This window comes from Sarcophilus harrisii, chromosome 6 (assembly GCF_902635505.1).
Source record: "Sarcophilus harrisii chromosome 6, mSarHar1.11, whole genome shotgun sequence".
Taxonomy (NCBI): Eukaryota; Metazoa; Chordata; class Mammalia; order Dasyuromorphia; family Dasyuridae; genus Sarcophilus; species Sarcophilus harrisii.
In genome coordinates, this window is record NC_045431.1 from 132,616,836 (window position 1) to 132,641,076 (window position 24,241).

A 24,241-nucleotide genomic window follows, 5' to 3' on the forward strand; every position below is an offset into this window, starting at 1 on the left:
GTGGTTAGAGCACCAGCCCTGAAGTCAGGAGGATCTGAGTTCAAATGTGATCTCAAACACTTAACACTTCCTAGCTGTGTGACCCTAGGCAAGTCACTTAACCCCAATTGCCTCAGGGGGGTAAAAACTGTATTGATGCATTTTTCTCATTCTTTAAAATATGTTGAAAATATTTGTGATTATATATATATATATATATATATATATAAAATCACTATTCAACCCCCAGTTCTTTCTAGGGTTCCCTCACTTCTTCACATATACATAAATAGTGAATTACATTTATGATTATATCTGTCCCTCCATCGACAACAAATTTTATTCATTAAATGCCATATAAATATGACCCTGATTTTGTTCAACAGGCATAATCCTTTTTCTTAGAACAGGAAGTTCTTAATCTAGGGTCCTGAGACCCCAAATGGGATATATGGATAGATTTCAAAAGCTCTATGAATTTTAATTGGAGGGGAAAGGGGGAAATAACATTTTTATTTTCATTAGCTTTTCCTTTCCTTGGTAATTATATGTATTTTATTTTATTCATTTTAAAAATTATTGTGATAAAGAGTCCATAAGCATACCTAGATTGCCAAAGGGGTCATTGACAGACATAAAAAAGGTTTAAAATTCCTAAAAGCCAGAATCTTAAAAGAATAATATATTTCTGAACATATTTATAAAAACAAGGACTAGTATAGCACACCAAAGGCTAGGAAAATCAAAATACGAGTTACTAAACAAATATTTATAAACATATTTGCATTGAAAATTTTTGTTTGGAAAGTTTGAATTGCTAAATGGGTTAATATTACAAAGTTAATATCTCTTGTACTGAGGGAAATAATTACATATTGGTAGTTGTTTGGAAGAAAGACAGAATGAAGGAAGTGAGAATATGGCTTATACTCTGATAACTAGAATGTAGGAATAATGGAAATCTATGAAAGCTTCAGAAAACCAATTTATTAAACTTTAGAAAAGCTCTATTATATAGTCAAATGTCACTTATTCTTATTTCAGATCCTATGACAAACAAAAATAGCCCCAAGAGATAACAAGATTACCATATTGATAACATATTTATATGGTACTTTGCAGTTTATAAATCTCTTTCCTCACAAACCCTATAAGGAAAGCAATACAATTGTCATCTTCATTTTGTAGATGAGAAAAAGGAGGCTTTGAGAGGTTAAGTGATTATAAAATCACATATTTTATAAGTATGTTGAGTAGAACTGAATTGCATATACTCTCTCAGAAAAATATTCATCTGGTTTTTAAATATAGTTTACATAGCTAGCACACTGACATCCCAAGTTATGGATGTTTTATAGTGTAATATTTTTAAATTACAAAGGGCTTTGTGAGAAATAATCTCTAAAGGCTGCTTCCTATTACAAATCTATGATCCTATGAAGATAACATATAAATAAATTACAGTTGTAATCACATGGGCCATAGAAGTAGGTCCTCCCCTATCATTGTGATTGTCTACTGCTGTTATTTTTTCTGTTATTGAGGTTCCATTATCAGTGATAGAAGGATATCCATTCCAGAAAAGTGAGTCTCCCAACTTCTATTGCCTTCTAATCTGTTGGCTTCTATTGTAGAATCAGAATCTTGGGGCTAGGAGGGTCTTTAGAAGCCATCTAGTGTTACACACACACCTCCTTATCCTAATACATCATTTAAGCTTATATTTTAAATGACCTTTTCTTTTTTGTTTTAGTGCAATCCCAAAATTCCTAAAGAATGTGCCAGTAGAATTATTTCATCTGGTGCCAAGGCCTCTCTCATCCACTTTTTTGCTTTAAAGAGTGCAGCACTTTTCACATAGTAGACACTCAGAGTTTATACAAGGGATTTGTGTGCCTTAGACAAATGGAAATCATGTCTCCTTTGTTTTGCTCTACATGGCAAACTTTGAGCTTGTATTTGTGACATGTGACATGACTTTTAGCAAAATTAACAGCTAATTGATTTAAGAGTGAAATTTTCTGGCATTAAAACATATACATTTATAAAAGTATCAATCAGAGGATCCCTTTTTCCATTGCACCCTGAGTGGCTTGCCTACACAGCCTCATTTTGCACTGGTCTCAATATGTATTTATTGAGTTGAACTCAACAACCACAGTCTGAATAGAAGATTGTGAATAGAAGAATCTACCCATTGAGGAAAAATGCAAGAAAAAGGATCTAATTTCATGGATAAAACAAAAAGCTCTATTTTTTTTTTGGGGGGGGGGAAGGCACATTGGGTGTGCCCACAGTAATGAGTTTATGAGAGGACACAGACAAGAGAATCCATCACATGGGAAGGCATGTGGATCACAACCAGCATCATTGGAGAGAATTCCCATATTGATGAGATCATAGATGTATTAGAGTTTGGAGTTCAACTTTATTTCCCACCTATGAATGTACAACTCAGGTATGTGTGTATGTGCTCGTGCACACGCATAAAAGTATTCCCCAATGGTATACAAATATGTGTAAAGCATTGTCCTATGGGCTTCAAGAATACACAAGTTTTAATGATATTCAGCAATTCAGTTGAAGAATCTGTCTTCACTGTGCTATTTATAAAGCAAATGAAAAACACCTTAGACTAGATAAACTTTTAGTAGGACTAATTTTGCATTCATAATTAGATTTAGTCAGAAAAGTAGATAGAATGCAGAACCTGAAGTTAAGAAGACCTGAGTTCAAATTTGACCTTTAACATTTGTGAGCTAAGTAATCCTGGATAAGTGAATTAACTTCTGCTTGCATATTTCCTGAATTGTAAAGTAGAAATCACAATAATACCTTTCTCCCAGGGTTGTTGAGAGGATCAAATGAAATAATAATTGTAAAGTAATTAATTCGGAGTCTGGACTCCTAATAAATACTTCTTCTCTTTCATTCCCCTACTACCTTGTATGGCCTTGGACAAGTGATTTTACCTTCTAGACCTTCCATAACATGATGAAAATCTTCCAGCATTCTTCCATTTACATATAAGGGATTTTCTCTAAAAGACAACAAAGCTGTTTTTGGGAATTGATTGGCCCCTATTTCCCTTGATTTAGTGGCTTGTTCACCTATGAACATAAGAAGTGTTCTTCACATGGAGTAGGGAGCCCAGCTGAATTGGTAAAGGCCATGCCCTACCCCACTGACCAGAAATATTTTGTGATGAAGGAGTCTGTTTATAGAAGCTAAGAACTTACTAAATTCTTGATCTTTTTTGTTAACTGTTCAGTGACCTGCATGTGTTTGGTTTAGTCCCAGAATAGAACTCAAAATAACAGATGCCAGATAACCCTTTCATTTTCACATCTGTAAAATGAGGATGTACACAGGTGACCTCTGAGATGCTGCTAGATTTCCATGACTACTGAAAAGTTACTACCTATCAATCAGAGATGGATCTTGATAAGTCTTAGTCTTATTTTAAGAAATAAAACAGGTATTGTGGTATAGTGGAGAATTCTGTGCTTGTGGTCAGGGAGACCCAAAGTTAAATCTTATCTCCAACTCCTATTGCTTTACATGACCCATGGCAAGTCATCTCATGTCTTTGACCCTCCCTGTACTCATCTATAAAATGAGAGGGCAAGATATATATTCATTGACCTCCAAGATCTCTTGCAGCTCTATCTTTATCATCCTATGAATTTTTTTAAGTAAAGAAAGGATTTTATTTGTGGCAGAGCTTACCAACGTGGTCACAACTTCTCAACATTTAGCACGTACACACACTCATGTGGATTTCTCAGTGGATAAGCATTTTTGATTATTTATGTTGAAACAAAGATTTAGAGAGAACAGATCCTAGGATCCTATTAAAAAAAAAAATAGCCAGCACACTGAAAACAGAATGAGTAACCAAGTGAAAGATATACACTTGTTTCCTGTAATTGTTCACTTAATTGTAGATGATTTGGAAACAGAAGCTTCAGTTGGGTACCTTGAAGTATGTAATTAGAACCATACTTTCTTTGTGTTTCTGTGTCATTACTGTTAAGACTCCAAAATATCTTTCCTTAAATTTCTTAGAATCTAGAAGAAATTAAAGTAGGACTAATTTTTTTTTAAGTCTAGAGAAATAAGGTTCATCCTACACTAGTAAGGTCAAGGAGAATGAGGATTTGTCAGAGGAAAATAAATTCCTTTTCCTCCCCCATTAGATTTCCACAGTTGTTAACAGCATTCCAGTCCATCCCTTCCCAATACTATCTCCATAGCTCTGCCTAAAGAGGAAATCAGAGCATCTCAATAAGGTACCAGGTTTTATATGTCAGGGAAGCAAAAGGTGTAGAACATTCAAAGGACTTGGCTTTACTGATTAGAACATTTTTTTTCTTCCACATCTAAGGACAGAGTTGAGGCGGGGATGATAGAGGAAACTTCTTAAGAAGGATTTTTAAGAAATGCAGTAAGAATTTAAAGCATTAATAGAAAGTTTCCTTTAAGACCTTATGAACAACAACAACAAAATCACTGACTGGAAAAATACTGAAATAGTATTACACAGTGTTTTATTTTAAGTCCTATAAAAACCTATGAAATTAACTCTGTACAAGAATACATTGTTAGAAGTCATCATCCAAACAGGACTTCAAAAATAACTATACTTTCCTATTATAATATAAATTGTACCTCTCCTTACAGTAAGTTCTTAACTATTTACTTAATGGTTTACTTAACTGCTTATTAAATTTATTTACTTTAATGGAGCAAAACAATAATATGAAAAATTCTGAAGTTAAAAGTCTTTTGGCTTAAAAATGTTTCTGAATTTATATTTGAATTGAGAATGTGATATTGTAGAAATTTACATTTTTATTGAGTGATTTTGCTTTTATTTTATCTTTATTTCTTGTGCTTACTCATCTTCCCCACTAAAATATATCCCTCCCCTGTCACTTATCCATGTATCTAAATTTTGATCATTTGTTCCTGAAGGAAATAAAAAAATTATCCATTTCATCAAATCACTAAATCATAAATGTTTCACATCTCCATGCAAGTTATTATCTCTCATTCTAATACTACATAAATTGTCACTGCCACTGGGGGAGAGAGTGGGGGAAAGGAAGGGAAAAATTGGAACAAAAGGTTTTGCAATTAATGCTGAAAAATTACTCATGTATATATCTTGTAAATAAAAAAACTATAATAAAAAAAAGCAATGACAAAAACTGAAAAAAAAATTGTCATACAGAGTTTAAGAGACTTTCTCACAATCAGAATTTAGAAATGTCAGGGTCACAGAGTAAATATTAGTGCCAAGACAAACCCATGATTCACAAGGCTCTCTTCTTAATAATCATTAAAATGATTAATTATGATTAGTTTGACTTTGGTTGTAAATCTTTTGGTCCATTCTATCATCCCTGAATGTCAGTTTCCTCACCTGTAAAATGGTGACAATAATAGCATCTATTTCTTGAAATAATTGTGAGTTATAAAGTATGTAGCAAGGATTAAACACTGTAATGCCAGCTATTATTAGTATCACAATTGGCTGCTGTTTTCACATTGGATTATGTGTTAAAATAATCTTGGGTAGATTTGGAAGAGTTATAAATTATTCTCAAATCTTCCTTTGTTTCCAAAACTAATTGTTACATGGCTTTTGAAGTTAACCTTTTGATGTGTGATATGTTTGCACATGGAAGTACTTAATGTTTGAATTAATGAATGAATGGATGCGCTAAGGGCTCTAATGTCTAAAGGAAACCATTAGATTGAAAACATTTACAGGGCAGGTGTGCTGTTCTAATGTGCTAACTTGACCAGGCAGCTGAAACTCTTTACAAATGCATACAAAGTTAAGAAGCAGTCCCAACACATGCAGCTCTTCACCAGCTTAGAAACAGCTAAGTTTTGTATCTTATTAACAAGCATAATTAGTTAAAATATGAAGCTATAAGAGAATATGTGCTTACTCATCTTCCCCACTTTAAAAAAAAACAAACCCTATTTATGCTTGCTCTCTGGTCTATCTGCCTTTGGTCAGTAACAATTACTCCTTGTGAAAACTTGACAGAAATCAAAGTTACTCTAAAGGATGGATTGGGGATGGACTTAGATTAGATATCCTTGAGAAACCCTTACATCTTTAAAATTCTGATTCTGTGGTTAGAAAATAACAAAGTTTTGGCGACCTTCTTTTCTGGTATAGATAGCCATCCACCGATGCTTTTAGAGCTAATATTTACCCTTGTTGTAATCACGTGTGTTTATAATAATAATTAAATAATTATAATAATAAATAATCAAACATATGTTTTGTGTCTGTGTGTCTATGTGTGTGTGGTATATGAATGAATTTGTGCCCTCTATTCACCTCCTTTTCCTTCTGTCCCTTGTTATTCTGGAACAAAAAAACAAAACTCATTGTTGAGTTGATAACTGCCCTTTTTAAAGTTTTGGATGCTGCTGTATTTGGAGCTAATAACCATATATGGACATTTATGTCCATATTATTTATATATAGTGTTTTTTAATTATTTGTATATACTTATGTTTTATGTTTATGATGTGGACATGTAAGAGTATGTGCATGCCTCTCTACTAACCTCTCCTTTTCTTCTATTCTACTTTTTCCCTTTGAGAGAGGGGGAATTGAAACTCATTGTTAGAGTAGTTGTTGGCTTTTGTTTTATTTTTCAGTAATGCCATATTTGGAGATGTACATCAGTGTGAAGCACAGTTGGGCTTACTGTTTTTCTTTCTTATTCTGGCATCAGTCATTTCCCAAGGCACAGCTGTGTTCATTCTTACAGTGTGCCTCTGCCTGTTCCAATAAAAGCTCATGAATCCAAGTGAGCTCTTGGCAGAACAGTGGGTATTAAAATAAATGCTGTGATCATCTGATTGTGGAAGGGTGGGAAATTCTTAGAATTCTTTAAGCGAGGTGCCTGGCTGTACCTTATCGCCACCAAGGAATGGCTTCTGAATTTGTGAAACTAACTCTGCCCTGGCATGCTGACCCAAAGCTAGGCTTTTCTTTAAAAGGCAGTAGAATTGCCTGTCCTTGACCAAGTCCTAAAACAGTGGTGCTTGCATTGAGGAAAAGTGGGTCAGAGTCAAGAAGTCAATCCACTTGGGTGGAAGAATTTTTCTTTTCAGTGCCAAGTATTCCATAAACCATCTTATCTGTTTAGTCCCAACTCCTTAGTTCTGATGAAGTTAAGGTTACTGTCTGAGGATTGTTGTCTTGAGTGTAATTATCTGAATATATAGGACTATGAACTGGATTATTGTTTATATCCTGATTTTTTTTAACAATAATAATAGCTAGCATTTAAGTAATATTATAAAGTTTACAAAGCACTCAACAAATATTTCATTTTATCCACACAACAAACCCAGAATATGGGTGATGTTATTATTCCTACTGTAGTGATGAAGAGACTGAGGGAAACAGAGGTTAAATGTCTAAAGTCACATAGCTATTAAGTATCTGAGGCTGGATTCAAACTCAGGTCTTCCTGTTTCTAGAGCCAGGGCTCTATCTACTACCTCAATCATTTGCAGCTTCTTTGGGCTCCCAAACAAGTATGGAAGTAAGTTTGGCTAGAATGGTTCAGAGTCCATTAAAAGCTGTTGAGCTTTTATTGAACATACAACATTCTGATCTGATCTTTCTTGATTCCTATAGTTGTTAGTTCTCTCTCCTTTCTTTTTAAATAATCACATTTATGTTTATTCATTTACTTATGTTTTTCCATCCCCCTCAAAAATTCAGTCCATCAGCAAACACTTTTTAAGTGCCTAAGAAGATCTACAAAGATGAAAATGTAACAAAAATGTTAGATTCAATCAGAGGAAACAAAATGCATACTTATTTATATATAAAATATAGATGAGAAATAGAAAAAAAAAATAGGTGAGCTTTGGATAGGTAAAAGGGGAAAGCAATCCCATGAGTTAATTTTTGTCTACTATCAGTAATCTTTACCAAAATCAGTATTGTGGTTTCACTTGATTTTGTTTGTTTGCATTTAGTTTTTTCCTAACACATGCTATACTTTGAAGAAAAACCCTCTACTGAGGTAGCCACATTCTTTCTTCTATTGAGAGTATTTAGAGCACTACTGAGTCCCATTTTTAACATTCCATTGTACTGTGTGCCCAGAGTGCTTGCATACAAGGCGGGCAACATGGAACTTTGTGAATGTTCTGTCCTGGAAGTGAACTTGAATGTGGTTATTATGATTTAAATTCAAGGAGTTCTTAAACACAGCAACTTGAGGTGAAACTTTAATTAGAACTTGGACATTCCAAACATAGAGTTCAAACAGCTTTCATTTTATGTACAGGTATTTTCTCCCAGGTATTAATACAGTACCGAACAATGCAACATAACAAAATAGACATTACTAAGCCTATATTAGGTACAGAGCACTTCCCTAGGCACTAGAGGAGATAACAAAGTTTGTAAAAGACCTCCTTTCAAGAAACTTACTATGCAGATGCACATCATATATAACTGTAACCAAGAAGAACAAAATAAAATTTTATGTGAGGTCTGAAGGAGAAGGTCATTATTGACTGGGGGGGGGGATGATAGAAGTCTTTTGGAAATGGCATTAGAGGTGGTCCTCTAATGCTTCCAGGGATAATTTTTTTCTTTTTATTCTTTCCTCTGTTGGGACAAAAATGCTAATTTTATTTAATTGCATTTTTTTGGTTTCAATATAACAAAGAGAGAGAGAGAGAGAGAGAGAGAGAGTGTGTGTGTGTGTGTGTGTGTGTGTGTCTGCCTTTTAGGAGATCCTTCTATCTAGAATGTAACTGTTTTCTAAATGTTAGGGGACTGTCCAACAAGACCAGAAGGGGAGACCAGTTCCTTGTGGTGGTTATTCAGTCAAGTTCAGTTATGTCTGACTCTTCATGATATCATTTGGGGTTTTTTTGGCAAAGATACTGGAGTGGTTTGCCATTTCCTTCTTCAGTTCATTTTACAGATGGGGAAATGGAGGCAAACTTAAGTGACTTAGCTAAGGTCACACAGCCAGTAAAAGCCTAAGACTATTTGAACTTCCTTCTTCCTGACTTCAGGCACCAGTGCTGTATTTACTGTATCATGTAGCTGCTCTAGGAGGCTATAGAGTACCCACCAAAAAGAAGAGAAATCTTAATTAAACGTTTTAGCCTTTGAGACAAACAGGTTCAAGTGACTTGCCTAAAGTCACACAGCAAGTAAGTTTCTTCCTAGTTTCAGGCCTAGCCCTTTAACTGTGCCACCTACTTTACAATTCCTACTCTTAATCTGAGTGGTAGCTGTTCTTGCTGTACAACTACTTTAAACCTTTCGATAACAAAAACTAAGGTGATGTTATTTGGAGGAATATAGAAATGTAGCAGATCTCTCTACGTTACATTACAAAAAATAAAATTGAATAGATATATTATTTACAGTAATCTTATACATTTTTGTAATATAATTTAATGGTCCTGAGGGTGGAGCAAATAATATCTGACTACTAGTGTCAAGCAGTATTTGAGAATAGAGCAGGAACTAACAATTTGGACACCTAAGAAACAAAAAATACCCACAGGTCAAATTTGAAAGTAATGATATATAAATAGTTCTTGAAGGATCCTGCTTTTCATCAGTGTAGTAATGCCTTCAGCCTTCTGAGATCTCAATATATCTGTGAGTTAGAAAGTTCTGTTGTGTAAAACTCTGGAGGTTGAGTGAGGGTAACTGATGAGCCTCAAATCTTTTAAGTGCATTAGATGTCTAACGTAAGGATGTGAAGACTGTCCCTAGCAGAATGAGTGGATGAGCATAATTTGTTCCAACAACCATGTAGGTATCTTCCCTTCTAAGGTTTCCTTCTATATTTAATATGTATCTTGTATGGATGTATTTTTGTACATTTTATCTCCCCCATTAGAATGTAAATTCCTAGAGGACAGGGCCCATTTTTGCTTTTTTCTTTGTACGCAGTCGTTGGTGGTAGTATATAGCAGGGCTTCTTAAACTTTTTCTATTCATGACTCCTTTTCACCCAAGAAATTTGTATGTAACCCTGGGTATATAGGTATATAAAATAAATACACAAATTAAATGTTAACTGATAACAAATCATAATTTTACGATCCCCACATTCAATTACAAGTCCCTACATAAGGTTATGACCCACAGCTTAAGAAGCGGGGGCATAAGTAAGCATTTAATTAAATGCACATTGGTTGATTGATTATTTGACATGTCTTTCCAGAAACAACAATGTAATGTTCTTTTCTTCTCTAAAATATAATCATTCTCTGGGAGCAGAATTCTTGCGGAGCTTCTGGGAGCAGCCTTAGTTTCAGTTCTGAATAATAATCATCTCAAATGCAGCCACCTTTAGCCTTCTGGATCTTGCTTTCAGTGTTCTCCACAGGACAGCCTGCCACCACTTCTTTGTCTTCCTTCGTTCTGCCCAACTGAATCCTGGCTTCTCAATCTCCCAAAGTGCTCTAGTTGGCTTGTGGGAGCTCCTTATATATGATCTCTTAAAAATGTGAACTCTAAAGGTGTGAGGTGTGAACTCTAATGGGTGAGCTAATGTGTGAACTCTACTAAAGGTGTGAACTCCAAAGGTGTGAACCAAGTATATAAGCATTGTTTCTATCAATTCCAGTGACTTAGCACCTTGTTTCAAGTTCTGGCCCATAACACAATAATAGTTTAAATTTAATCACTTTTCCCAGAAAAAGAAGTACAAAGAGGAGCAAGACCATGAGGGATGTTGGGAAGATGGCCAAGCATTGTTAGGGACAGGAGTATGCTGGAGCCAGTTCACATCATCTTTCACCAGAGCCTATTGTTAAATTGTCAACATCAGTACTTACTTAAAAGAAATTGGCAAACTCTACAAATCAAGATTCAATTTGTTATTTTGTGCATTTCCAGACTTGGGAAAGTGATGGCGATAATGTTAATAATGCAGCATATACTTAAAACTGTGTCCTATCTGCAACCATTTTTTTTGGTAGAGTTTGTTGTTTAATATACACCAGCACTCTACTAGAATAATTAGAAATAGTGAGCTCTTCTTAAAACAGCACAGCTTTGGAACAAGATTTTTATGCAGGAAGGTGGTGCTAGTATAACATGATGCTTGATGCATAATGAAACTTCAGTAAATATTTTCTACTTATTAAATATACATAATTACTATCCCTAAAGTTCCATTATAGCTCCTAAGACGCAAACAGTATTGCAGAGTAGTTTAACCTACTCTGGTCAAGAGAAGGTATATAATTTAAATTCCTTGACCAAATTCTGAGAATAAGGAGAAGGTAAAACAGACTGGGTTGATAATATTCTAATTGTGCATTGTTGTAATATTTTTTAATCTTTGATTTAGGGATTCTGATTCTAATCCAGAGGAGTCACTAAAATGACTTTTTTTTTTTTTTTTTGATAAGAGATCATATATTTTAACTCAGCATTCTACCAGCTTACATCTTCAATAAAATGAGCCAGCTTTTCCCCAAAGGAAATGTATATCTTGGGCTTTAAGTTGGATGTTTTTGAAAGATCCAACTTCTCTTTTTTGGCCAGTGAAATAGCATTTTTGTGTTCCAAATGATTCAATAAATAGCTATTGGAATGTGTGCTGTTCATTTAAAATGTCTATGTACCCATGGTGAATCTGAAGTCAGTTCATAAGTAGTGATGAGTAGATTTTTCTGGATCTTGGCTACTCATCTCTAAGGAAGATTTTGATTCCTACCTAGAAGAAAACAGAAGAAGCATTGAACCTGGTTGCTCCTTTGAGAGAGGAATTTGAAGATTGAAATTGGAGTCCAAAAGACTCAAGTTCAAATTCTGTCTTATATGCAGTAGTTAGCCTTTGTTAGCCTCAGATTGCTTAGCTATGAAAAGAAGGTAACAATACCCGGCTCACAAAGTTGTTTGTGAGATTTGAATAAAATAATGTTTGTAAATACACTTTTCAATACATAAGTCACTATATACATGTCACTTAAAAGTACTTGTTTATTTTTAGAACTTCTTTATGAAGTCATAGGAAAAGAAATAAGACCTCAACATGACAGGTAGAAAAAAAAAAAAACGAAAAAAAAGTGAGCCATTATTCTTTTGAAAACTTCCTTGCTCCTTCATCCTTTCCAACAAAAACGAAATATGGAATATTGATAAAATGTTTAAGTTTGTCACACAAAATCTTAAGCACTACTCAAAATTTTTCCAGCTCTGTAGAGCTGCCAGACCCTATCACCTCCATGCTGTGAGATATTAGTGCTAGGACTTTAGTGATAAATTATTTTATGTGTGTGCTTTAGCACTTGTTACTGAGATGCCTAATTCAAACGGTATAGCTCAGTTTGTATCAAATTCAAATAAAAATGGGTCTCTGTCACCTACAAACTTAGAAAACCTCAAATTAACATTATCAGTGTTCTATTATATTTTAATTTATTTTGTTATTTCCCAACAGCATTTCAATCTGGTCTGTAATTTTGTAGGCCAGAGTTTGCCGCTTCTAATATAGCTAATATTCTAAGGGAAATCACAGTTTTAGATCTCTTAAAAACCTCAAACTTCTTATAATTTTCATCAAATAGTCTTATAGATCAAGGGTCAACAAACAATAACTCATATGCTGGTGGAAAGCTAATAATACTTTTTTACTTTAAAACTTTATTAAAAATGCAAAAGCCTTTCTTAGCAGTCTGGGCTGTATAAAAACAGAGACCAGATTTGGTGCTTAGGTCCACAGTTGGCCAATTTCTGCTTTAAGGGCTGTTTTCATGACCAAAATAATGTTACTTACTATATTGAAGGCAACAAACAGCGTGTCTAACTGTGGCTGATCAGACCAATATGAACTTGAAAAATTCTACCATAGCTGGGGTACAAATAGTCTGAATATGTAAGATAGAAATAGCTCCAAATTTGTACATCTCATGTTTCTTCTTTCTGTTGTAATTCTGCTTTCCTCAGAGAGCAAATATGGGCACATCATGATGGGTAGTGCTATGCTAATGTTTCCCATGTGTCACAATCAGTTCCAAAGTGTTTCAGAGAGAGCTTGATAGTGTTCTTGTATTACTTCTTTTGACCTCCATGGGAATCCTTGCTTTATGTGAGATCTCCATAAAATAAGTTTTTTATACTAACTTATGTTTAGCATTCAGCCCATCAGAGTTGTGCTCTCTGCATTAGGGTTGGAATGCTTGACATTTCAGCTCAAAAAGGGACCAGTGTCCAGGTTTCACAGGCATGTATTATGAGGTCAATATAGCATCAATGTGGGATGCTTTCCCACATTTTTTTTTCTTTCACCGCTGCATACTACAACCCATCCCCTGTGCTTACCCATTTTCTTTGCTTTTGATCATGACTTCCCATGATATAACAGTAGAGGAGTCACTCAAAGTGCTGAGGGCTTTCCTGGAATTGGTTTATATTCCATGGATGGGAATTGGAGTTGTCGTTATATTTTATGCATGTGAATTGAGCAGATTGTTTCTTTTTTCTAGTCAAACATTTCTTAGATAGTACTCCCACCTCTAATTAATTGTCTGTGTAACTAGATTTTGAGGTAAATCTGACCCTCTGCATGTAGAGGAGGTATACAAAGCTAGCTTCATGGACTTCTATGAAATGTCCAAGTGGACACCATAAGTTCCCTTTATCTGGAGAGACCTTGGGAAGAAGCGTGGCATGTGGAATCTGGTTTTATTTTTTGGGATCTAGAGAATATTTTCAGCACTAGAAGTAATATGACTATGGGCAGGCATTTAGATGGAAAGACACACATACACACACACACACACACACAGAACCTCAGAAATTGAGAGGTAAGCAGGCACACATACATGCTCCAGAAGGCATTTGACATCGTGAAACCAAGATTGTGATGCTAAGATGGCTTATTCTTTCCTCTTCTGTCTACAGATTGCAGGCATTTATGCCAAGATTTTTTTATTTTGAAGATATTCATAATTTCTTATTTTTTAAATAATTTAAAAGCTGTCTTACTCTTGATATAAAATTATGATCAATTATAACTACTTTATGATGTGTATGTTGACTTCAATGGAATGAGTTAGTGAATGGATTGTCGTATTCATACAGAAAAAAAAGATAAAAAATTCACTTTGGATTATTGGAATGGGAAGGAAAGGCTTCTTCCCACACTTACTTTAGGACTTGAGCTATATGAATGAAATCCTTATGGAGGCTTTTTAAATTAATAACTCTTACAAGCATTCCACTCTTAGAAGAAATTAAACTGCATGAATCAGAGCAATCATCTACCTTAGATTATGCAGAAGAAGCAGGAATAAATAGAACTAATTGATGTAAGCCTTAGATAGATTTATTCTTTTCATTGTCCCTTTCCTTTTTGTCCTTGATGAGGGGCATAATAAAAAGCATTGTCTAAGAGAAAATCCACTTCTAAAACAGGAAAAGATAGAATTTAGGAAAGAGTGAACAAGTCCTTAAGGCAGCTCAGTGGCATAATGAATAAAGCACTGAACCTGGAGTCAGCAAGATCTGAGTTCAAATCCAGCTTTAGATACTTATTACTTATATGACACTGAGCAATTCATTTAACTCTGCTTATCCCTGTTTATTCATCTGAAAAATGAGCTGGAGAAATGGTAAACCACTTTAATATCTTTGCCAAGAAAGCCCAAATATTGTCATGAAGAATTGGACATGACTGAAAACAACTGAAATGACTGACTGAAAACAACTGAAATGACTGAATAATTACAAGAATATGCTCTTAATACAAAGTTGGTGTCTTCATAAAGAGGCATGGAGCCAAAGCACCACCTACCTCCTACTTACACTTCAGAGCCATAGGATGATTTTTCATTTTAGTTCCTCAGAGATTGTAGTATTCTTTGAGGTATAGTAGACCATACAATATCATTGGAAGAGTAGTGGTGATTAAAACAAGCAAACAAACAAATAAACAAAAAGAAGCACTCTTGTTTCAGAGGTTTGATTTCATTGAAAAAAAAAATTTGAAATTCTCTAACAGAAAACCAGTCTGTCCTCCTCTTCTTATTCTTTTTAATTCTTGGTCCAACTCAATTGCCCATTTGCTTTCAGTAACATACTGTAAAGCCACTAACTTTCTTTTGAGGAAATCATAAATGACAAAAGATTAGATGGTACCATGAACAGAAATGTAAATAAATATGCTTTAAAAACTCAAGAGAATAACTTTAGCTTTTGGATGAAAAATGCTATCAAATACTTTTCACTATGGAAAAAATTCAAATACCATTACTTGATAAGAAGATGTATTTAAATACTTTGCAACTTTTCCATACAAAAATTTCAAAAAGCCTTTTTTGTTGTTGTTATAATTAATATATAATACTAGTTTAGTTTCCTTGAGTATTTGAGATTTTTCTCCTGTTTAAGGCTGCATGTGTTTGTCCTCTAAGTGCTTTTATTGCCTACCCAAATATTTACACAGTGTAAATGCCAGCATGTTACAGGACTTTGGTTACCAGTAAAATATGTAAAATTTGACCCATCTCCTAGATGTCAAAGCTAGTAAAAATGAAGTAGTACTTTGAAAGATGTCCATGTTGCTATGCTTCTTTCTTTCTCTTAAAGTGTGACATTTTGTTGCTTAGCAGTTTACTCAATACTGCTCTGGCAATGATTTTTTTTTTTTTAGTTTTACTATTTTAGTTTTCCAAATACATGCAAAGATAATTTTCATTATTCACCTTTGCAGAAGCTTATGTTCCAAATTTTTTTCTCTCTTCTCCATCCTCCACCCTCCCTAAGACAGCAAGCAATCCGATGTTAAACATGTGCAATTCTTCTAAATATATTTCCATATTTGTCATGCTGCACCAAAAAAAAAAAAAAGGAAAAAAAACAGATCAAAAGAGAAAAAAACACAAAAACGGAAAGAAAAAACAAGCAAACAGCAACAAAAAAAAGTGAAAACACTATGTTTTAATTCACATTCAATCTCCATAGTTTTCTTTCTTTGGAATTATGGAGGGCATTTTCCAACCCAACTCTATTGGAATTACCTTAAATCACCTCATTGTTTTAAAAGAGCTAAATCCATCATAGTTGATCATCATATAATCTTGTTATCATTATGTACAATGTTTTCTTGGTTCTGCTCACTTCACTCAGCATCAATTTATGTAGATTTTTCCAGGCTTTTTTGAAATCAGCCTGTTCATAATTTCTAATAAAACAATAATATTCCATTACATTCATATACCATAACTTAATCAGCCATTCCCCAACTGGGGGGTATTCACTCAATTTCCAGTTCTTTGCTACTACAAAAAGGACTTCTACAAACATTTTTGCACATGTGGGTTCTTTTCCCTTTTTTATGATTTCTTTGGATACAGTAGAAGTTGGATCAAATAGTATGCATAATTTGATAGTCCTCTGGGCAGAGTTCCAAATTGCTCTCCAGAATGGCTGGATCATTTTACAACTCCATCAACAATGCATTAGTATCCCAGTTTTCCCACATCCCTTCCAACATTCATCATTATCTTAGCCAATCTGAGAAGTATGAAATGGTACCTCAAAATTGTCTTAATTTGCATTTCTCTAATCAATAATGATTTATAGCATTTTTTCATACAACTAGAAATTATTTTAATTTCTTTGTCTGAAAATTGTCTGTTCATATCCTTTGACCATTTATAAAGATTTGTTTTTAATACAAGATTTATCATATCCAAAACTAGTTTGCCATTCCCCTTCAACTCAGGGAGAATAATAGTATAAATCTTGTTACTATATACACTGTATTGTGTAACTTTCCTGAGTCTCCTGGTCTCTCTATTTTGGAAATGAAAAGAATTGTCTCAAATTATTCTTTTGTGAATACAACTAATAAAAATATCAATAGTTTTATAAAGCTCCCAAGAATACATGGAAAGTTTTCTTTTTAAATTAAAAAAGCAAATTTTGAGCAACCCAAGTTTATTTTTTAGATTCAGTTATAGTTCTTTTCCTTTCCAGATAGATCTGTTCCTTTCTCTATCACAATAGCCTTATAGTTGCTCTCTGTCTCACTTCAATTCCCACGGATGCTAAAATGATTTTCCTCTAGTGCATATATAATTAGGCCTTATCCCTCCTAAACAAACTACAGAGGCTCCCTGTTGAATGCAAATACCTTTCTTGGCTTTCAAAGCTCTTTACAATCTGGTCCCAAATTACTTTTCCATTTTTATTCACCTCACTTCCCATCATCAACTCTTTAGTCCAACCAAACTGGCCTTCTTAGCTATTCATACACAATACTATTATTTCCTCTCTGTGTGCCTTTGCATTGGCTATCCTCCATCTTTCCTCACCTTTTCCTCTCAGAATTCCTAATTTCCTTTAAGACATAACTCAGGCACCATTTCCTCCAAGTTTTTCATTTAGGAACCCCAAAGGAATCTGTGTATATAATGAATTCTGTCTGGGACATGTTAAATTAACAGGAATTATTCTAGCTAGAACCTGTAATTAACTTTATGCTCACCATTATAAAAGAAAAATAAAATAAGCAATTAATTAAACTCCTATAAGAAAGCAATTTAAAAGAATAAACTCTTAAAAAACTGGGTAGTAAAAGTAGGAAGATGAAGGAGGAATCATAGATCTAATTCAATCTCTTTCAGCTTCAACATATACTGTGTACTATAGAGTGGTGAGTAAATATCAGAGTGATAATCTTAAAATAACACAAGATTGTTAAAGAAATTTCATTCATATTTACAATATTACTAAGACATAGTTTATTCCTATTTTAGAGGATTTTAATAGAAATTTTGATATGGTGGGTTAAAAACTGAATAAATTAGTTTGAATCCTGGCTCTGTTATTATTTGCACCTTCTCGGAAAACTGGAGAGCTACAGGCTCTTAACAACCTTCTTTGGATTTAGGTAGCTATCACTCTAATTCAGGCCTTCATTAGCTCTGCTTAAACTACTTAAACAAAGGTATCTAATTGATACCTTTAATCTCTTCCTTCTTCAATCTATATACAGCCAAATTGATTTTCCTTCTATCCTCGAAAAGTTTCAGTGGTTTCCTCATTGTTCCAGCTGTAACTGTAGCTATAGATATGTCTTTCTTTGCTTTTTTGTTATGCCATATCTGTAATGCTCTCCCTCATTAGCTAGGAATCTCAAACTATCTTTAAGTCTCCATTTAGGTGCTACCTCCTATTTTTCCTGATTCTTCCAGTTCTCCTCCCCAGTCCAGGAATTACTTTTTATTTGCTTTGTACATTCTTTGTTCTTCTGTATTGGTGTACAAATTTTTCTTATGCCCCTCTCCTTAGAATGTAAGTTCCTTGAGAGCAGACACTAGTTTGTATTTGTTTTTAATCCCCAGCACCTAAAGATACTTAATAAGCCCTTATTAAAGACTAATTGATCTGAATGGAATTAAACAGGTGACCTTGGACAAATCAAATAGCCTACTTTAAAATGAAAGGGTTCACCTAAAAACAGCTTCTGTGATTTCATCCAGCTCTAACCTTCTTTGAGACTGTGAAAGAACAAAAAGTTTTCTACTTTAACCCCTTTCTTCTCCAGAAACATCACATATTCTACCATTTTTTTTATAATTTCATAATTTTTCATAATTTACTTGGGATATAATAAAATGGAGCTACAGGAATATTTACTGATTTGCCTAAAGTCACATAATGAGTTAACAGGAAAACTCTAAGAGAAACTAAAATCCAATTCTTTTTTTAAATAGTATTTTTCCCCCATTACATAAAAAGACAATTTTTAGCATTCATCTAAAAAATTTTTTGAGTTCCAAATTTCCTTTCTCCCTAAGACAGTAAGCAACTTCATATAGATTATATATGTGCAATCAAGTAAAAGAATTTCCATGTTAGTCATGTTGTGGCAAAAAGAAAAATACTAAAAGAAAAAAAAATAGAAACAATATGCTTTGATCTGCATTCAAACTACATCATTTTTTGCTCTGTTTGTAAATAGCATTTTCTGTCATAAGTCCTAAAAAACTGTCTTGGATCATTATATTGCTGAGAAGAGCTAAGTCATCTGTAGTTGATCAATGTAAAATGTTGCTTTTTCTGTGTACAATTTTTCTTCTGGTTCTGCATCACTTCACATAAATCTTTCCAACTTTTTCTGCCTGCTTATCATTTTTTTTTACACAACACAATATTCTGCCACATTCATATACCAACACTTTTTTTTTTTTACCATTTTCCAACTGATAGACATTCTACTAATTTCCAATTTTTTGCCATCACAAAAAATAGAGCTACTACAAATATTTTTGTACAAATAGGTCCTTCCTCCCCCTTTTGGGAGGATACAGACCTAGTAGTAGTATTGCTGGATCAAAGAGTATGCACAGTTTGATTGCTCTTTAGTCATAGTTTTAAACTAGTAGAATGGTTGGATCATTAGAACCTAATTCTTAAAAAAAAATTTAGACCATTGGATAGAGCACCAGCCCCAAAGTCAGGAGGATTTGAGTTCAAATCTGACCTCAGACACTTAACACTTCCAAGCTGTGTCACCCTAAGCAAGTCACTTAACTCCCATTGCATCAGGTAAAAAAAAAAAAATTAGACCATTTCCCCTTCTATCAGAATACTGACTCTGATTTATTCACTTAAAAAGATTTCTCACTCATTAAGCACATTAAGTTGAGATTTTTCTATATTTTCCTCATGAAGGTAAGAGCCTAAAATTTAATAAGAAAAGTACATACTGTTCTGATGATGATTCTGAGGATTCTGTGACCAAACAAGAAACAACAATGATGCTTGCCCAATTTTCTTTATATTTATCTCCTGACATCATTTTATAACGTGTATTGTTACTTGATGTGGTTTTTGTCATCAGCCTAATAGATTTACTTTTCTAACATTTGTTTCAACAGTTTGACTTTCCTATCTTGAACAAAAGCCCCAATCCATTTCCCCATTTAGCTGCCTAAACCTGCATGTTTCTGCATGTTAAGGAACTCCTCCTTATGTCCTTGATGCCAGTTTGTATCTACTCCGTCCTCGACCTTCATGTTTTCTCTTTTGTAAAACCAATTCCTGATCATGCTTCCATTGTCTCCTAAAAATATTGTAATTTCAAGGTAAATGACTAATCAGTGTAAGATTAATTTATATAGAGATAAAAAGCTAAACCAATACTTATCTGTTTTGATTTTCCCTGGAAATCAACTTATGAAGTATTTAATGACCTAAGCAGTGACATTAGAATAGCTATTTGGGGAGTTTATGTTCAGTCATCCAGAACTTTACATAACAAAAGTCAATAAAAAGAGATAAACTGTGCTGTCTCTTAAACCCCATCTTTACAAGAAAACATAAAAATCAGGATAAGAAGAATATGGGAGAGAAGAAGAGGCTTTTAAGGTCTCATACTTCAGTGTCCTTCTAGATTTCTCATTTAAAGGTGCCATCTAGAGCTACTCATCCAGGGCCAACATTTGTGCCTTTCATAAATATGCAATTTGTGAATGAGAGAGAAAAGATTGGGTAAACATCAATAAAAATTTTTTTGAAATATTTATTAGGCACTTTTTGTATGCAAAGCACTTTTAGGGAAAATAGCATTAATGTAGTACTTTTAGGTTTACAAAGCACTTTGCAAATATTATTTTATATTTTTTCACACCAATCCTAGGAGGTGGGTGCTATTATTATTCTCTGTTTACAGTTGGGAGACTGAGGCAAGCAGTTTAAGGCCCAAGGCCTCATATCTCATAAGTATTTGAAGCCAGATTTAACATTTTAGATAAGTGTTCTTTCCAATGCACCAAAATGAAAAATAAACAGCTACCTTCAAGAAATTTGTATCTTATTGGAATGATACAATAAGGATGAATAAGTACAGGGAGATATGGGGGAAAAGGCAAAGAAGAGAAGAAAAAGGAATGAAGGGAGAAATTAAAAAGAAAGGAAATCACAAAAAAGTTTTTTTTTTATAAGAGCCTTGAAGAAAACTAAGTATCTAAGAGGCACAAGTGAGGAGGAAATGCCTTATAGACATCCATGGACCAGCCTTTGCAAAGATCCAGAAGAGAATCATGGAATATTATACTCGAGAGATAGTAAACCTGCTCCAAGAATCAAGTCCTCCTGAGAGCTGGTCTAAAGAAAGTATGAAATTTTGTAGAGGATTTTGATGTAAAGGGGAGAAGGAGGAGCCTAGCTTAGGTTTTCTCAGTAGAGCTGGGGGGAAAGGGGAGTTAATGTTTGAAGTAATTTGAGGAGATATGGAGTATTCACTCTAAAAAGTGCAATGATTCATCAAGAAAGAATAAAGGGACATCAGAGATGATCACAGAAAAAGGGTATGTCCTCTGTTCTTCACTCCCATTAAAACTCTGATTACATATTACTTTTCTAAAGATTATTGTTTGAAACAAAGTATCTCAAGCCTAAAGTTAGCAAGATTTTTATACTGAATTACCTTTCTTGCAATTTCCAGAATTATGGTGTAACTTAATTCAGCACTCCAGAAGACTATTTTAGGAATACTAGAAATGGTATAAGAGGAAATGATAGTAGGAGGAAAATTACTTATTAGATAGTTTGAGATGGCAAACTCAACAAAACATGATTACAATTATTTACAAGGCAAGAGATTTTAAATGAGTTGAATGTTTATTGATACTTTTCTGTCCTCTGTGACCTTCATAGTTTTAATCCTTAAAATCTGGTTCTTACACTATATGCCATTTTGTATCTCTTTATAACAGTTTGGGATTTGGAAATAAATAATAATAACTAATGTGTTTGCAGATAGATATAGATATATAGCACTTTAAAATTTGCAAAGCATAAGAACATAGAATTCCAATTTAAAACGGGAAGAGATCTCAGGGCTCAGCCTCTTAAGTCCCAGCCTTTTTTTTTTTTTTTTCACAGATGAGGAAACTGAGATCCAAGCTTAGGTGGCTTGCCCAGTGTCACACAGACGAAACCTACACCTGAATTCAAATGCTGACTCTAAATACTTACTAGCAGTTTAACCCTAATCATGTCATTTAACCTCTCTTTACCTCAGTTTCCACCTTCTAGGATTGTTGTGAGCATCTAATGAGATGTTAATATTAAAAGATTATGTAAATGCTAGTCATTACTGTTATTATTGTTAACTTTGCTACTTCCTGTACTTTTTACATCCATCATCTTATTTGATTTTCTCAACAATCCTGGGGAATATGTCCTATTGATATTGCTATTCTCATTTTACAGTTAAATAGCAGAAATTCTGACTTGGTCAACCACTATTGAGCATCAGAAATGGGATTTGAACCCAAGTCTTTCCTATCTGCAAGCCTACCTCTGTTCCAATCATTCAGTCAAGAAGGGTTATTAAGCACTTAGATGTTCTATACCAAAGTTTCTTAAACCTTGGGTAACAACTCCATGTGGGGTCACATAACTGAATGTGGCAGTCACAAAATTATGATTTATTATCAGGAAAGGTTTGATTTGTATATTTTATATACATATATACATATCCTGGGCCATATAAAAATTTCTCAGGCAAAAAGGGGTCTTGGGTGATAAAATTTTAAGAAGTCCTATTAACTTGGTGCTGAGCTCTGAATACACAAAGAAAGGCAATTGATAAATAGTCAAAAGATATGAACAGACAATTTTCAGATGAAGAAATTGAAACCATTTCTAGTCATAGGAAAAGATGCTCTAAACCACTATTGATCAGAGAAATGCAAATTAAGACAACTCTGAGATAACATTATGCACCTTTCATATTGGTTAAGAAGATGAATGTTGGAGGAGAAGTGGGAAAACTGGCACACTAATACATTGTTGATGGAGTTCTAAACTTATTCAACCATTCTGGACAGCACTTTGGAACTATGCCCTAAGGGTTACCAAATTGTGTATACTCTTTGATCCAGAAATGTCTCCAACTGGGCTGATATTCCAAAGAGAAAAGGGACTGATATTCCAAAGGACTGAAAGGGACCCACATACAGTGGCAAGAAACTTCAAATTTGCTGGGTCCTGCTATCTAGAGCTCCCAGATTGGGGTGACAAAACATACTGCTGTTTTCTAGACCCCTCCACACTGGGGTGATTAAAATATACCATCCTAGTGAAGAAGTGATGAGGCAGGACTCCCGAGGATGGTAGAAAAATGGAGTCCATTATTACAATGTCTTTTCCACTTTTATACCCTCATACTTAAAGTAACAAAAACACTGGGCATGCACCAGGTATATACTATGCACATGGGACCACATAAACAACTTGCTATTGTATATAGTTTGCCACCTGGTATCACTCTGCTTCAATCACAACACAGTTTGTCACTACCCCCTGACTTCTCAGGAAGGCTGAGAACCTTTAGGGGAGATGGGGAACCAAACCAGACATTGTTAGCAGGTTCCCTCTGGGCTGAAGGGTCTTATACCTCACCCAGAGTTTCCCCACTGGCTGTCACCCTCTACAGAAACTGAGTGGTAGCCCATCAGTTAGAGAATATGAATGTTATGGAATATTATTGTTCTATAAGAAACAATCAAGTAGGATGATTTCAAAGAGATCTTGAGAGATTTATATGAACTGATGCTAAATGAAGTGAACAGAACCAGGAGATAAATGTACACAGCAATAGCAAGATTATATGATGATCAGTTCTGATGGATGTGGCTCTCTTCAACAAAGAGATGATTCAGACCAATTCCAGTGATCTTGTGATGAAGAGGTGTCATTTGCACCCAAAGAGAGGATTGTGGGAGCTGTGTGGATCACAATGTAGTATTTTCACTCTTTTTGTTTTTTGCTTGCATTTTGTTTTCTTTTTCATTTTTTCTTTTTGATCTTATTTTTCTTGTGGAGTATAACAATTGTGGAAATATGTACAGAAAAATTGCATATTTTTAACTTAACATATGTTTAACTTAACATATTGGATTGCTTGCCCATCTAGGGTAGAGGAGGAAGAGGAAAGGAGGAAAAAAATTTGAAACACAAGGTTTTGCATTGAAAATTATCTAAACATATGTTTTGAAAATAAAAAGCTGTAATAATAAAATTTTAAAATGCTTCAAAGAAAAGATATATATATATATATATATATATATATATATATATATATATATACACACAAAGGAAAGCAAAAAACATGGCCTTTGTCCTCAGGAAGCTCACATTTTAATGAAAGTATCCAACATACAAACATTTATTTTTAGAAAAGATATGTGTCTTTTGTAT

The 24,241-nt window shown here is 34.1% G+C and overlaps 1 protein-coding gene across 4 annotated transcripts in view; it reads left to right on the forward strand.

The window, feature by feature from the left end:
- TBCK (TBC1 domain containing kinase) overlaps positions 1-24,241 on the forward strand; it is a 296,708-nt gene that overhangs the window by 202,954 nt on the left and 69,513 nt on the right. The window lies entirely within an intron of this gene.